This window comes from Leopardus geoffroyi, chromosome B2 (assembly GCF_018350155.1).
Source record: "Leopardus geoffroyi isolate Oge1 chromosome B2, O.geoffroyi_Oge1_pat1.0, whole genome shotgun sequence".
NCBI classification, from domain to species: Eukaryota; Metazoa; Chordata; class Mammalia; order Carnivora; family Felidae; genus Leopardus; species Leopardus geoffroyi.
The window spans coordinates 92,311,012-92,325,390 of record NC_059332.1 but is presented as its reverse complement, the minus strand read 5'-3'; the positions used below and the strand labels follow the sequence as shown (position 1 = coordinate 92,325,390).

The 14,379-nt window shown below is 34.2% G+C and overlaps 1 non-coding gene and 1 pseudogene across 1 annotated transcript; one reads left to right on the top strand and one right to left on the bottom strand.

Annotated features, from left to right (window-relative positions):
- Positions 1–210: 210 nt before the first annotated feature.
- LOC123609936 lies at positions 211–13,880 on the top strand (annotated as a pseudogene).
- Positions 3,351–3,457, bottom strand: LOC123609981. The gene has a single exon (XR_006718023.1). It is a non-coding gene; the product is annotated as a U6 spliceosomal RNA (small nuclear RNA).
- Positions 13,881–14,379: the final 499 nt, after the last annotated feature.

The window sequence follows — 14,379 nt, the reverse complement described above, 5'->3', positions numbered from 1 at the left end:
ATATTAATGGCCTCTCAGATATGTCCACAATCAAATCCCTGGAACCTGTGAATGTTACCTTACACAGCAAAGGAAGACTAAGTTAGCAGATAGAATTAAGGGTGTTAATCAACTGCTTAACACAAGGAGATTATCCTGGTGGGTCCAATGTAATTAAGGGTCTTCAATGGAAAAAGAGAGGCAGAACTTTCAGTGCTTGAGTGATGCTAAATGAGAAAGATTCCACCAGATATTATTGACTTTAATGCTGGAAAGAGATCAGAATTCAAAGGTAGGTGAGCAGCCTCTAAAACCTGGAGAATACAAGGAATTGGATTCTTTCCTAGATTTGCTACAAAGAAATGCAGTCTTCCTGACACCTGGATGTTAGCCCCATTAGACCCATATAAGACTTCTAACCTACAGAACCATAAGATAATAAGGATACTATAGGGGTGCCTACGTGGCTCAGCTGGTTAAAGTCTGACTTTGGCCCAGGTCATGATCTCACAGTTCGTGAGTTCAAGCCCCACACCAGGCTCTCTGCTGTCAACATGGATCCCCTTCAATTCTCTGTCCCTCTCTCTCTCTGCCCCTGACCCTCTTGTGCTCTCTCTCTCTCTCTCTCTCTCTCAAAAATCAATAAACATATACAATTAATTTCAAAAAAAGGATAAAATATTTTTGTTACTGAGTTTATGATAACTTGTTACAGCGGAAATAAGAAACTAATGCATTTATCAAAAACAGATATTAAAGAAAAGAAAATATTTACAGGACACCTGCATTCATCAGTCAGTTAAGCATCTGACCTTGGGTTTTGCCTCAGGTCATGATCTCGTCACCATGAGATTGAGCCCCACATCAGGCTCCAAGGAGACAGCTGGGGGCCTGCTTGGGATTGTCTCTCTCCCTCTCTGTTCTTCCCTTGCTTCCATGCTCTCTCTCTCTCAAAATAAATTTAAAAAAAATGTTTGCTATGAGCTAAATTTATATTCTAATTTTATTTTTGTATAAAATAATATATAAAATATAAGACTTAAATAAAATATAAGACTATTATGTATTTTTTAAACTTTTTTTAATGTTTATTTATTTTCAGGAAAGAGAGAGAGAGGAGAGAGAAAGCATGAGCAGGGGAGGGGAAGAAAGAGAGGGAGACACAGAATCCGAAGCAGGCTCCAGGCTCTGAGCTGTCAGCACAGAGCCTGATGTGGGGCTTGAACCCAGGAACCATGAGATCATGACATGAGCCACAGTTAGAAGTTTAACCAACTGAGCCACCCAGGCACCCCCCAAATATATTTTTATATTCAGTCATGTTTTAAGACTCTCACCTCCTTTATCAGACCTTTCCTGAAAAACTCAAGATAAACCTAGTGTTTCACATTTTCTAGGTTTACATGAAATTAAAAAGAAAATTTATAAGTGTAATACATAATATTTGCATAATCAATCACATAAGTCTTAAGTGAATATTCAATGAATCCTTAAATTTTGAATCATTTAGAGCATTAACTGTTTTTTAGAACCTCAGCTACATTTAGAATATTATCAGAAATCTCAGAAGCCTTTTACATTTTTTTTCCAGAAGATATTCTTGCCAAAGGTAACTACTATGAATTTAGGACCTTAGATTTGTTCTGATAGTTTTTGAACCTTATTTACATAAATAGAATCATATAGTATGTACTTTTTTTTTAACCTGGGATCTTTTACTCAATATTATAAGTATTAATCCTTCATATTGCTTCATGTAGTTCATTTTTTTATTGTTGTATGTTATTTTGATATATGAATATATCTGATGCTGATGGAATTAAAGTTGCTAATCAATTAACTTTAACATAGAAAGATTATCCCAAATTATCCAGTGAGCCCAGGGTAATCACAGATCTTTAAATGTGGAAACAAACACATGCACATACACATGATCTATTGAGATCATTAATGAATCAAATCTTTAGATCATTTTGGGGAGAGTTGACATCTTCACAATATTGAGCTTTCTAATATGTGCCTTCTCATCTATGGAACTCTATAACCATACCTCCAATTATTTAGGCTTTTAATTTTTCTCATATATCTTTTATATGTGTGTGTGTGTGTGTGTGTGTGTGTGTGTGTGTGCTTACTGTTCAAAAGAAAACACAAAGACAAAAAAAATTCATAGTCAGAGAAGACATGTTCCCTTAGATTTGTAGATTTTTTTATTTGGATTTACAGTATTCTGTCAAATACCATTCCCTGTGGTAATAAGAAAACTATAAATAAACTGCAATTCAATATATATATATATATATATATATATATATATATATATATGTATACATATGTATATATCTCAAGTGGCAAATTTACTCTTTTGTGATATCCTTCTTTAAATGTAAAGGGAAAACATTTTTATAGTGTAAATTAAATTTTCCCTCCTAGACTATCTCAAACATCTGCAATGTAAACTTTAGCTTCTATGCTTGACATAGTTGCTTGACAAATAACATCAAGTTGTAAAATGTATTTTTATTTTATTAAATTATATGATGAAAAGGTAAACAGCATAAGTTTTTTGCTTTTTACTTCCTGTTTTTGTCCTTCTAGCTCAGTATATGTATATATATACTTTTATATGAAAAATATGGTGACAATATTAATAGTCATTTCTGAACTGATCTTTCATTCTTAACAACATATTGTTTTCTTGGAGTTAATAATTCTTTTACTTCCGTTTACTTATTTTTTTTTTATCAATTACTATTTTTTCCTTGATTTGCTGCATCAGCTTTTCAAATTCATAGAAATATCTTACCTTTTTACAAATGCCTAATCTTATGAGATAATCTGTCCTTGCAAGGCCCACAGATCTCCTGTTCTAATCTGCAACAGGAAGTAGATTTACAAGCCTGGGGCTAGGTTGTGGTCTGGGATTCCTCTCTACTATTCTCCCTTGTTGATTGCTTATTTCTTTTTGAAAGAAATGTCCTATTTTCTCTTAGTTTCATGCTTAATTTTCTGAATCAGAATCCTTCAGTTGATTCATAAGGAAGACTACATAGGATACAAAATTGACAGTCTTTTCACATCTTAAAAATATTTTTATTCATCTCTTGCTGTTAATTATTTGGACTAATATTTCAGTTTATGAAATACATTTCTTTTAGTCACTACATATTAAATACACTAAATGTATTTATTTTGCTTTTTGTTCCCCATTTTGGTCCCCTTGGGTGTTTTTGTGGTTTTTTTTCTTCTTTATTTTCCATGTGTTTTTTTTTTTTTTTTTGCTCTTTTATCTTTGAGCCCTTCTGCTAATTTTATTTCTAAATTTTAGTTACCATATTTTTATTTATTTTTTTAATTTTTTTTGTTTTTGTTTTTATATGGAATGCTTCATGAATTTGCGTGTCATCCTTGCACAGGGGCCATGCTAATCTTCTCTGTAGCGTTCCAGTTTTAGTATATGTGCTGCTGCAGCGAGCACTAGTTACCATATTTTAAATCTTTCAAGGTGTTTCTTGCCCTCAAAACTTTAAAGATGGCTTTATTTTCTTGTTTTATGGAAACAATACATCTTATCTGTCTAAATATGGTCGGTATATTGTTTTGCTCTGCTTCCTGCACCAGCTTTCTTCCTTCTACATGTGTGGTTTGTCTCTTTATTTTAGTTTGTTCTTTATTCCTAAAGATCTATTTAAATGTTTGGTAGTCTTTGGCTCTCTTTGTTTAAGATAAGGCACTGAAAAGGTGAGGGCGGTGCCTATGTGAAAGAGTACATGAAGGACATGTCTGTGACTTTACATGGGATCCAGTCTTCTCGTTTGGAGACTGTCATATCTCAGACATGATGTGATGGCCTTTTTCCTGGGGCAGTTGTTTTGCAAGATTTGGGGATGGGGACCATGAACTACCTGTGTATGCCTACTTTTGTTAAGAACGTAAAATATATTTGGAAAATGATGCCAAAGTTTAATAGCTAAATTTGTATTATATCATTAACTATAGCTTCAAACCTCATGTCCCATGCCTCTGAGTTTGGTGTCCTATGATGTCTGGAGTCCTTTGGTTCAATTTCCCTCTGTGAGGAAAACTCACATTTTTTTTATGGAGGACACAGAAGTTTAGGTATCTTGTTACTTGGTGTGTGATACTCTGTTTTCTTTAAGTTTGAAATATCTTAGGGATTCTATAAAGGATCTGATTTCTATGTTAGTTTCTCCCTTTTCCTGCTTAGAATGCAAATTCTTTCGGTCTCAAAAGTCAATATACATTCTTTTTTTCTAGTTTTTATCTTTCAATAACATTTTAAATATTTTATTCACTTTTTTCCTATCTCCAGTTCACTTTTACTCCTCTAATGCCAATTTATTAAGGCTTGGGAAAGAAGAACATATAAAATATGTAATATGTTTTTCTTGAGATTGCTGTCTTTCTAGTCACCTTAAAAAGAGATCTCAGCCATTACTGTGGCTTTAAAATTGTCAAATATGCAATCAACTCCAAAAACAGTCACTTTATTTATGACATCACCACTATCTCCCAGCCTTCAATGTCTGTGGTATACCTGACATCTCACTGAATGGTGTATTGCCACTGCAAATGCCAATACCAGCTTTAACACAATTTATTAATTCTCCAGCTTCCCACTCCTGTTCATGTTTTTCCAGTTTGGGTTAATAATATCACCTTTGTCTTCGTTAACTACATAAAACATTGTGTGGGAAACTTTGTTTTTACTCTTACCCCATAGTCACTATGTTTTGTCAGCCTTCACTTCTGTTCTTATTGTTGCTATTTCGAAGATCTCTCATTTTATACCTCCTTGACTACTTAACCTTAGATTTAATGTCCTTGTTTATCAAATATAGAGAAGTGAGAAACAGAAGTAGTAAATATTCCTTTACTGGTATATATTAGTATATGTTTTTTTACCCACAATCAAATTTAATGTTCACAATATTCTTATAATGTAATTGTTCTTATTTTTAAACATTTTCAATGAAATATTACAAGGATATGATAAACTGAATTAAATGTATTAGTTTTAAGTATATACAGCTCAGTGGATATTTACTTATACACATACCCAAGAGTTCCCTTGTGCCCCTTCTTAGTCAGTCCTGACCCCCAAGCATCAAACATAACCATCATTCTGACTTCAAACACTATTTAATAGTTTTATCTGTACTTAAACTTTGTATAAAAAATCATAATACATGTACTATTTTGCGTAGAGCCTCTTCCACTGGAACATAATGTAAATTTTTCCATGTTTGTGTACTTTTTAGTAGTATTATTTTTAAATTTCTTTGTTATAATTTATCTGTTCTGCTGTTGGATTGACATTTGAGTTGTTTTGATTTTTAAAATATAATGAGTAATATTAGTATAAATACTTTGTACATGTGTTTTGTGAGACATAAGTAATATTTTAAGAATTTATCAAGAATGAGATTACTAACTTAAATGTATAGTTGTGATTATTGCTGCTGTCTTTAGATTGTGTCTGGAATCATCTAAAGCCTCAACTGCACTAGGTATTAAGAATGACTCAATCATAACAGACAGTTACTACTGTTTGTCAGTTGGGACTTATTTCAAACAAATCATTTACACATTACATTTGCTTCTATATGTTGTTTGAGATTCTCACAGAATGGACACTGGGATCTATGAGGGAATGCCCAAAATAAGCATTCCAGGATATCCAGCAGATTATTGCAAAGGCTTCTGATGGCCAAGACTTGGAAGCCTCAAAACATCATATCTGCCTACTCAACTGTTCCAACCAGTTGCAAAGGCCAGGCCAATTCAAGAACAATGAAGATAAGGTTTGAATGCTAGGATTAGGAGACCGTCTTTGGAGACCAGCTACCAAATGTATAACATTTTGTAAACACCCAGTTTTCCAAAACAGTTACACTAATGTATAGACGCTCCAAGCCCTCCACACCGTCATTAATACTTGAAACTTACAGTACTTTTAATTGTAGCCATCTTGGTGAGTGTGTATAGGCACATAATTGAGATTTTAATTTGCATTTTCCTAATCAGTGTGTTACTGAGCAACTCTAAATCTGACCACTTGAATGTTCTCGGATGTAAAGTGTTTATTTAAATTGTGCCCATTTTTTATTATGATGTTTTATTTATTTTTTATTTGTAAAGATCTTTATCTATTTGAAGTACATATTCTATGTCAAATATACCTATCACTCATACCCTCTTATATGTGGTTTGTCTTTGCCATCTTGGTAATGTCGTCTATTTATGAAAAAGTTACTAATCACAATAAAATTCAAAATACTTTTTCTTTTATATTTAGCGTTTTATATTCAATTTAAGAAATTTCATCTACACCAAGGTCATAACAATATTTTAGAAAGTTTAATTCTAGAAACATTGTATTTTATGTTTTTTATTAAGGTCTATAATCCACTCAAATTATTTTTTCTATTTGAGTTGTAATAAAAGTTCATTACATTCCATACAAATATTTAACTGTTCCATGACTACTGAAAGAAATATTCTTTCCTCTCCAAATTTCAGTGGCACTTTTGTCATAAATCCGGTGACTATATATGTTCGGTTCTATTTCTAAAGTTTCAATTATCTTTTTGTGGTCTGTCTATACGCTTTGCCTATGTTTTGTTATATTTTTCCTAGGTACCTATGTTGGTGGTTTTTAAACCTCTAAGGAAAGTATATATGATAAAGTCTAAGTAATTTGCACCAAATTAATAGCTGGCAAGTGATAGAACAAGGAATTACATCCATCCCTGTTTGCCTAAACAGTTTGTGTTATTGATACCTCCTAATACAAATTTCTGTGATAATAATATCACTTTCACATAGAATTAGAGTGTAAATTAAACACAATAACAAAAGTGAACCCTCTTTACTAGCTGGAAAGCACTAAAACACCAAATAAATTATTAAAAGATAGATGTATTTTTTACTGGCTCAGAAAGCATCAGTTGTGAGTCCTGTCTATATTAGCTATATGACATTGAGTAAGGTACTTACATTTTCTGTGACAGAGAATATCTGCCCTCAAACTATGCTTCTTAAATCCTTGCATAAAGTTAGACCATACATTTTTCTAACATCCTTTGTAGGTACTTATGACTATGTGGTTAAATTTTGGTCAATGAAATATGGGCAGCAGTGATCTACAGCTCTTCCAGTTCTGTCCAATAAAAAATTTCCATGCATTTTCATTCACCATCTACCTTGCCTAATGTGCTGGTTGGATATTAATACACAGGACAAATTCAGAATTCACAAGCTGAAAGAGCCTGAGCTTTCATCAGCCTGCATTCCAGGATGTCTATGTAAACCAGAAAACTTTCCCACATACTTGATTCCGTAAACTTCTATCAGAAACACCATGAACAAGAAACAAATGTCTATCAAATCAACTCTTTCAGATTTCAAAGCTTACCTGTTTTAGAGCATACACTATATAATATTTTGCATTTGATCTGTGTAGTATTTTGCATTTAGTTTGGTACCCATATAAAATCTTTTTTTAATATTTAAACAATGTAAAATTTACCCTAAATGTAAAATTTAGCAGTGGCAAAATAAAAAGAATAAAAAAGGAGGGAAACAAGCTGATTTAATGAACAAGTAGTTGCTTATAGTAAATTTTAGATAAAATGCATGTTGAAAAATACTCCCTCATCTCTGTCTATTGCATTTTATTACACACTATAAATCCTAAAATTAATTAGAACTGCACAAATGATAAAAATAAAATCCCCAAACTACAAACATTTGTTTCAATGCCAACCAAGATACACTAATATGAAATTTTATAATGCACTTTCAAGTTGAAAATAGCTTCTCTGGTATTGGAGTTTTATATTGGGGCTCTTTTCTGGGATAAAAACTATATATTGTTTATAGTAGCATTCATGTGTAAAATGTAGTTCAGAAAATATTCTATAAACTTAATCAAGCATACAATTTTGCATTTTAAAATTACTGGTTCCATTTTTTTTTTTTTTTTTTACTTTGTGGAATGGTTAAACGGCTAAGTGTTCAAAAAAACTCAGGAAAGTAGCATATTAATTCTTGGTTTATTTAAATCATTTTTCCTCTTTCTCTCCATCAGTATCAGAGTCATAAAAAATAAAAAGAAACACATAAGAAGTAGTTCTGTAGCTGTTACATCTCTCTCGTCAGGAGTACAACTGACTGTGGTGCCAGCTTCCCAGCAGTCGCCTGGGGCTCTGTCAAAGATTTATCTGTTGAAGGATAAACCGTCTTTAATACATTGCTCTATTCATAATCTCTTAGATTTCTGTGATATTACATTATATTACAACTCCTACTTCAAAGATCTCAGAGTGCCTCACAGATGTCATATATTTCAATCTCAAACTCTCTCCAAGGTCAAATCTGCAAAAAATTATTTCTCCTTTTTTGTGACAGGATTTCTCTAAACATGCAGCAACCATAATGAAGTGTTCAGCACAAACAACTTTCTACCTGTAATCACAATTATGTGGTGGAATATGCAAAAGTAAAAATAATCATAAGATAACTGAATTTTTAGTTGTAATAATTTTTCTGACTTAAATTATTTCATCATGATAATTAACACAACTGATGAGAAAACTTTACAAAACCTTCATTATTCAGTTATATGCATACTTTAAAATTTATTCTTGCAAAAATAGTGTTGCTAATTTTTTTTTCAAAATGAGGCAGTATGTTTTGATGGAAAATGAATTTGATTTGTTTTGAATTAAAAATCACCTTTCTATTTTGATTCTTCTTATTTTTTAACGTTTATTTATTATTTTGAGAGAGAGAGACACACACAGAATCCAAAGCAGGCTTCAGGCTCTGAGCCGTCAGCACAGACCCCGACATGGGGTTCGAACCCACGAACTGTGAGATAATGACCAGAGCTGAAGTTGGACGCTTAACGGACTGAGCCACCCAGCTGCCTCTCTATTTTGATTCTGACACTAATTAGCTATCTAATGTTACTATGAGAATCATCAATTAAATATTGGAAGTTTTGTGCACTCTATTACTGAACCTAACCAAACCCAATGGATAAAATGGGAAACAGGAAAAAATATTTATGTATACATGTGTATATTTTTTATCTTAAAATTGCAGAAAACTAAGATCAGTAGATAATAGCTACCACTTGATGAGCATCAACTAAGCATCAGAATGAATCAAATAAACTCTATTTACCAGCAAAGATAAAAGTAATATTTTGTAGGTCAGGATATTGAGAATCAAGTGGGCTAAGTAACTTTTAAACTCATCTAGTAAGTGGATGAGCTTAAATGTGAATCAAAGTTACTAAACTTTAAATTTTGTGTGATACTGTAGTGACATGTGCTATTTGGTGAATATCTCATATAATTTAGGAGAGAAAGCCAGAAATATTTATAAAATCACCTTCAAACTAATGACATATATGTTGAAATGCCCACTATTCTCTACCAGCAGCAGTAGTCTTGGGCTTGAACAAATGTGCACACTCCTGGGACACAGTAGACCAGGTTTATGTAGTTTTAATGAAACATAGAGGACAGCCAATATGAGCACACACAACAGAATGGCAGATGTGTCCTGACTTTCAGGGCAGCTTCTGATTGTCTTCATTACTTGGCAGTGAGACACACCTGATCAAGAGAGACGCAGCCAAGTGGATAAGGAACTCCTCAGTTTAGGGAATTGTCATCTCCGGCATCTCTTTAGGTCTTATGTGGGCACACAGCCTTCTAATAATGATATGACTAGCTCCTACTCTCTGGTTTAGCAACATTCCATCAGTTACTGGTTACTTGTCAATTCTACATCGTAAATTATCAATCTGAGCAGCCAGATGGCTACATGGCAACCTCAACAGGATTGTCATTTATTTTGTGTCTGATACATTCCTATATATTGCATGAGTAAGGAGTACAAGATGGATTATAAGGGAAAGTCAAATTCTCAGGCATTCTTGAGGTTAGAGGAAGACTGCAGGACAGTTGTTTAACCATTCATTTCAGATCCTATCAAGCTCATGCACCTGACTTAAGTGGAACTATATAAAGCCAATTCCTTTCTGCCAAAGGCTCCCATACATGCTCCTTCTAATTCTCTGTTGAGGTGTTAGTTTTCTCTTCATACAAAGTCTTTGCACATATATGTCTAATCTGCTCTTTTCGGGTTGGAAAATGTTCTAAGGGCAAAGATCTTGTGCAAAGGAAAAAAAAAAACATTTAGAGACAAGGAAACTATGTTCTAGTCATACTATCCCCTGACATGAGGACATCAAGGAAATATGTTTAATTCTCTGATTCTTAATCATGAATGTGGGATTGACTAGATGGTATCAAAACCCATTTACAAATCATGGGGCACCTGGAAGGCTCAGTTGGTTAAGCGTCCGACTTCGGCTCAGGTCATGGTCTCACAGTTCATGAGTTCCAGCCCCACATCTGGCTCTCATTGCAGAGCCTGCTTCAGATCTTCTGTCTTCTTCTCTCTCTCTCTCCTCCCCCCTCAAAAATAAATAAATAAACATTTAAAAAAACTATTTACAAATCAAATATTCTTTATTTCTGTGAGTCTAGCAAAACACTTAAGTTGGGTAGGAGATTTGGGATGCATTGTATATAGCAGTATGAATTTTTGTTGCTGACGGCAGAAAGAGAAACTTAGGGACCAAGAAAGGCAGCTTGCTTATATTTTAATTTTCTATTATGTTTATTCTGAGATGATTGCACATCGCTGCCCATTGCCATGTAACTTGCAGGGCTTTCCTGTTCTTGTCAGGCTTGGTCATGAGAATTTGTTTGGCGTAAGAATTTGAGTAGAAGTGACATATGACAGTTTTGAGGAGAACCTTTAACACTCATTACATGTTTCAGTAGCTTACTTGAACTTTTCCATCTGTTCCAAAGCCAGCATGCCTCAATAGTGTTGATCCCATTGAAAACACATAGCACTAAAGCTCAGCAAACTTGCAGTCTAAATGTAATGAGAGAAAATATATCTTTGTTTGAAAGCCACTGATAATACAGTCATCAATTCCAGATGATTCAATAAACAATCTCAAAAACCAGATTTCTACATAGCAATATCTCAATACCTTCCATCTCAAAAGTGACTCATGTATGTATCTCATTTTGCAGACATTTGTAAACCTATGTAATTTAACTTCCCCAGAATATTTGTGTGCATGTATCTGAACATAATAAAGCAATTCATCCTGACACAAGAACATAAAGTAAAATATTATTTGATATTTTAATGCATCAGATGAAAGTAAGATGCATCAGCTGACTGTAATTAAATTTATACTACTTATCTATTTGCATTTGGTGATTATCAAAATACCACATACTAAATTGTTAAAATTGGATGGTTGAAATAAACAAACTCATTTGGCAATCTCTTTACTTCACAAACTCCCTAATAACATCCTCCAAAATTGTAATTAGCATTGTTAGTGCCAATGGTTCATCAGAATTGATTAGTAATAGATTGTAATAAAGGAATAAATGATATATTGAGTGTTTAATCAATTTCAGAAATCTTTCTATGACTTTAAGCCTTACTCAGATACAATATAGAAAGTAACATTAAGTAAATATTAGCTTACTTTACTTTCGAAATCATTAAATCATTTATTTAATGATTTTGAAATCATTTATTATTCATTTTCAGATATTTTTTCCGGATTGGTTAGAAAAATATACGATCAAGACACTATATGCAATAAGTGTTAAAAATATAGATATAACCATTTTATTTATTCACCTTATATAAAAAGAATTAATAAAAGAAACATTGAAATATTGCTAATTAGGCTGGTTTTAGGATTCCCTCCACAATGTAGGGCAAGGTAGCCCAGCACCCCCACACTTTGCTGCCTCCAGCCTTAGACTGTCCTGCAAGCTGAGCCCTAGGCCCACCGCTTCTTACCTCAGCTCCCAGCCTCTAAGTGGTGGCAGGAGACAAAGCTGTAGATAAAACTTGCCTACTGTTCAGTTAGTTACACAACCAGCGTATTTCCTAGAGAATATATCCTCGCTGTCTTTTACAACTACTCAGCTAGTGTATGGTAGATGGAACACCGGTGAAATCTGAGTTTATGGGATACAGCTGGACAGTTAGATTATGACCGATTATGTCCCCGATCCTGTCTGCAAAAAGATGAATTCTTAATTTGTTTTTGTGAGTGCTGCATCTTTTGAAAATGTTCAAGCAAAGTGGTACCCTGAACTGCGACACCACTGACCCAACACCCCCATCATCCTGGTGGGGACTAAACCTGATCTCAGGGACAACAAAGACATGATTGAGAAACTAAAGGAGAAGAAGCCGATTCCCATCACCTACCTGTAGGAAGTGACCATGGCTAGGGAGATGATGTTGTAAAATACCTGGAGTGCTCGGTTTTCACACCTGTGAGGCCTCAAGATAGGGTTTGGTGAAGCTATTCTGGCAGTTCTTTGCCCCTCTCCTGTCAAGAAAGAGGAAGAGAAAATGCCTACTGTTAGAAATGTCTGGCCCTTCTCCTGCTCTGTCCTCCTTGGAACCTTTTTACACTTTGCTCAAAGACAGTGGAGCTTTCCCACCCAATGCCAAGTTTTTGTTATAGTTTAGTTTTTCTCTAAAATCATTTTGAACCAATCAGTAATTTTTAGGTTTTCTTTAAAGTGTAAGACTTTACACTTTCACATTACATTAGAATTTAGCCCTAAAATGGCAAGCTTCCTTAAAGCCTTATTTTTCAAAAGCTCTTATTCTTGCTCAGATTGAGAGCTGCCAAAACACCTTGTGAACTAAATTGCATTGTTGTGCTGAGAACACTAAGCACTAAACCATTAAAGACCTCTTTGTCTTTAATTTTTTATTTATTTTTGAGACAGAGAGAGACAGAGCATGAGCAGTGGAGGGGCAGAGAGAGAGGGAGACACAGAATCCAAAGCAAGCTCCAGGCTCTGGGCTGTCAGCACAGAACCTGACGCAGGACTCGATCTCATGGACTGTGAGATCATGACCTGAGCTGAAGTCGGACTTTTAACCAACTGAGCCACCCAGGAGCCCCAAGACCTCTTTGTCTTTAAGAAGAGACTGCAGAATCTAAAGCTTGGAAATGCAGACACTTCCTAACTAGTTTCTGCTAAGAAAGTTTAGAGCCTCCTTCACGAAATGTTACCATTTAATGCACCCATAATTTATCAGACTGTGTCCACTCCCTAACACTTACTGTAGGTCATAATGGAATGAGTGTAATGACTCAACTCTTTAGATCAATCTTTTTGATTTTGCAGTGAGATTTAAAACAAACAAACGAACGAACAAAAACTTTAGTGTATTTGTTTTTGCTGATATTTTGAACAGACCTCACTCCTGCGTCCCTCTGAGGAAGTATCTGCTCTAGCCACGCGCACGGGGTGGAGTGGGCTTGGCACCTGATGTGATCAAAGAATAAAGACAATATTTTGACAAAATCTGGAGATTATTTACACTATAATTCATCAAAAAGTGTAATAATTAAAATGTGTAAATGTTTCGCCAGTAAAATTTTAAAAGGTTAATCTCTGTCAAATGCAGTAAATGAAAAAAGGTAGGTATTATCACTAAGTGTTTTAAGCTTTTCGGTTTTTCAATAAAGTTGCTAATCAGCTAATCTTAAAATGGAGGTTATCTGGAATTATTTTTGTGGACCTATTGTAATCACAGGGTCCTTAAAAGTAGAAGAAGGAATTCGAAGGGAAAATCAGAAATGGCAGCATGAAGACTGGCACAATACAGCAAACTTTGATGATGAAAGGAGGGGCCATGTGTCAAGGAAAATGGAACCACTAGGACAAACAAACAAGAGACAAAGAAATGGATACTATAGTCTCACTCCAGAAAGGAGTGCACCATAACAATGCCTTAATGTTAGCCTGTGAGATCTATATCAGACTTCTGATCTACAGAACTGTAAGATTTATGGTGTTTTAAGTCACTAAATTTGGTATAACTTATCACAGTGGCTATAGAACGTTAATACATCTACCCAATACATCTCATTGCAGTCTTGAGCAGTATGAAATTTTATTATATTCAAATTATATTGAGAATAAAAATAGAAAAAGAAGAAGAAAATGGAAAAAACTAAGAAACAAAATTGAGATTATTTACATCCTATCTGTAAAAGGGTCTCCCTCTTCACATTGTGTCATAGACTCTAAGGATAAAGTTCTCTTTTGGCTAGCAAAAGAGCGGACACAGGATTAAAACAAGAGATGGCTAATGTCCAGGAAAAAGACAAGAGCCCCAAATAAGGGTCCTTGCCCCATATTTATTCAGATCAGAAGGCTTACAAACATGATGGGGGTGCACAAAGAGACAAAGAAAGTGTGAACATTAACTTGGGGACATGAA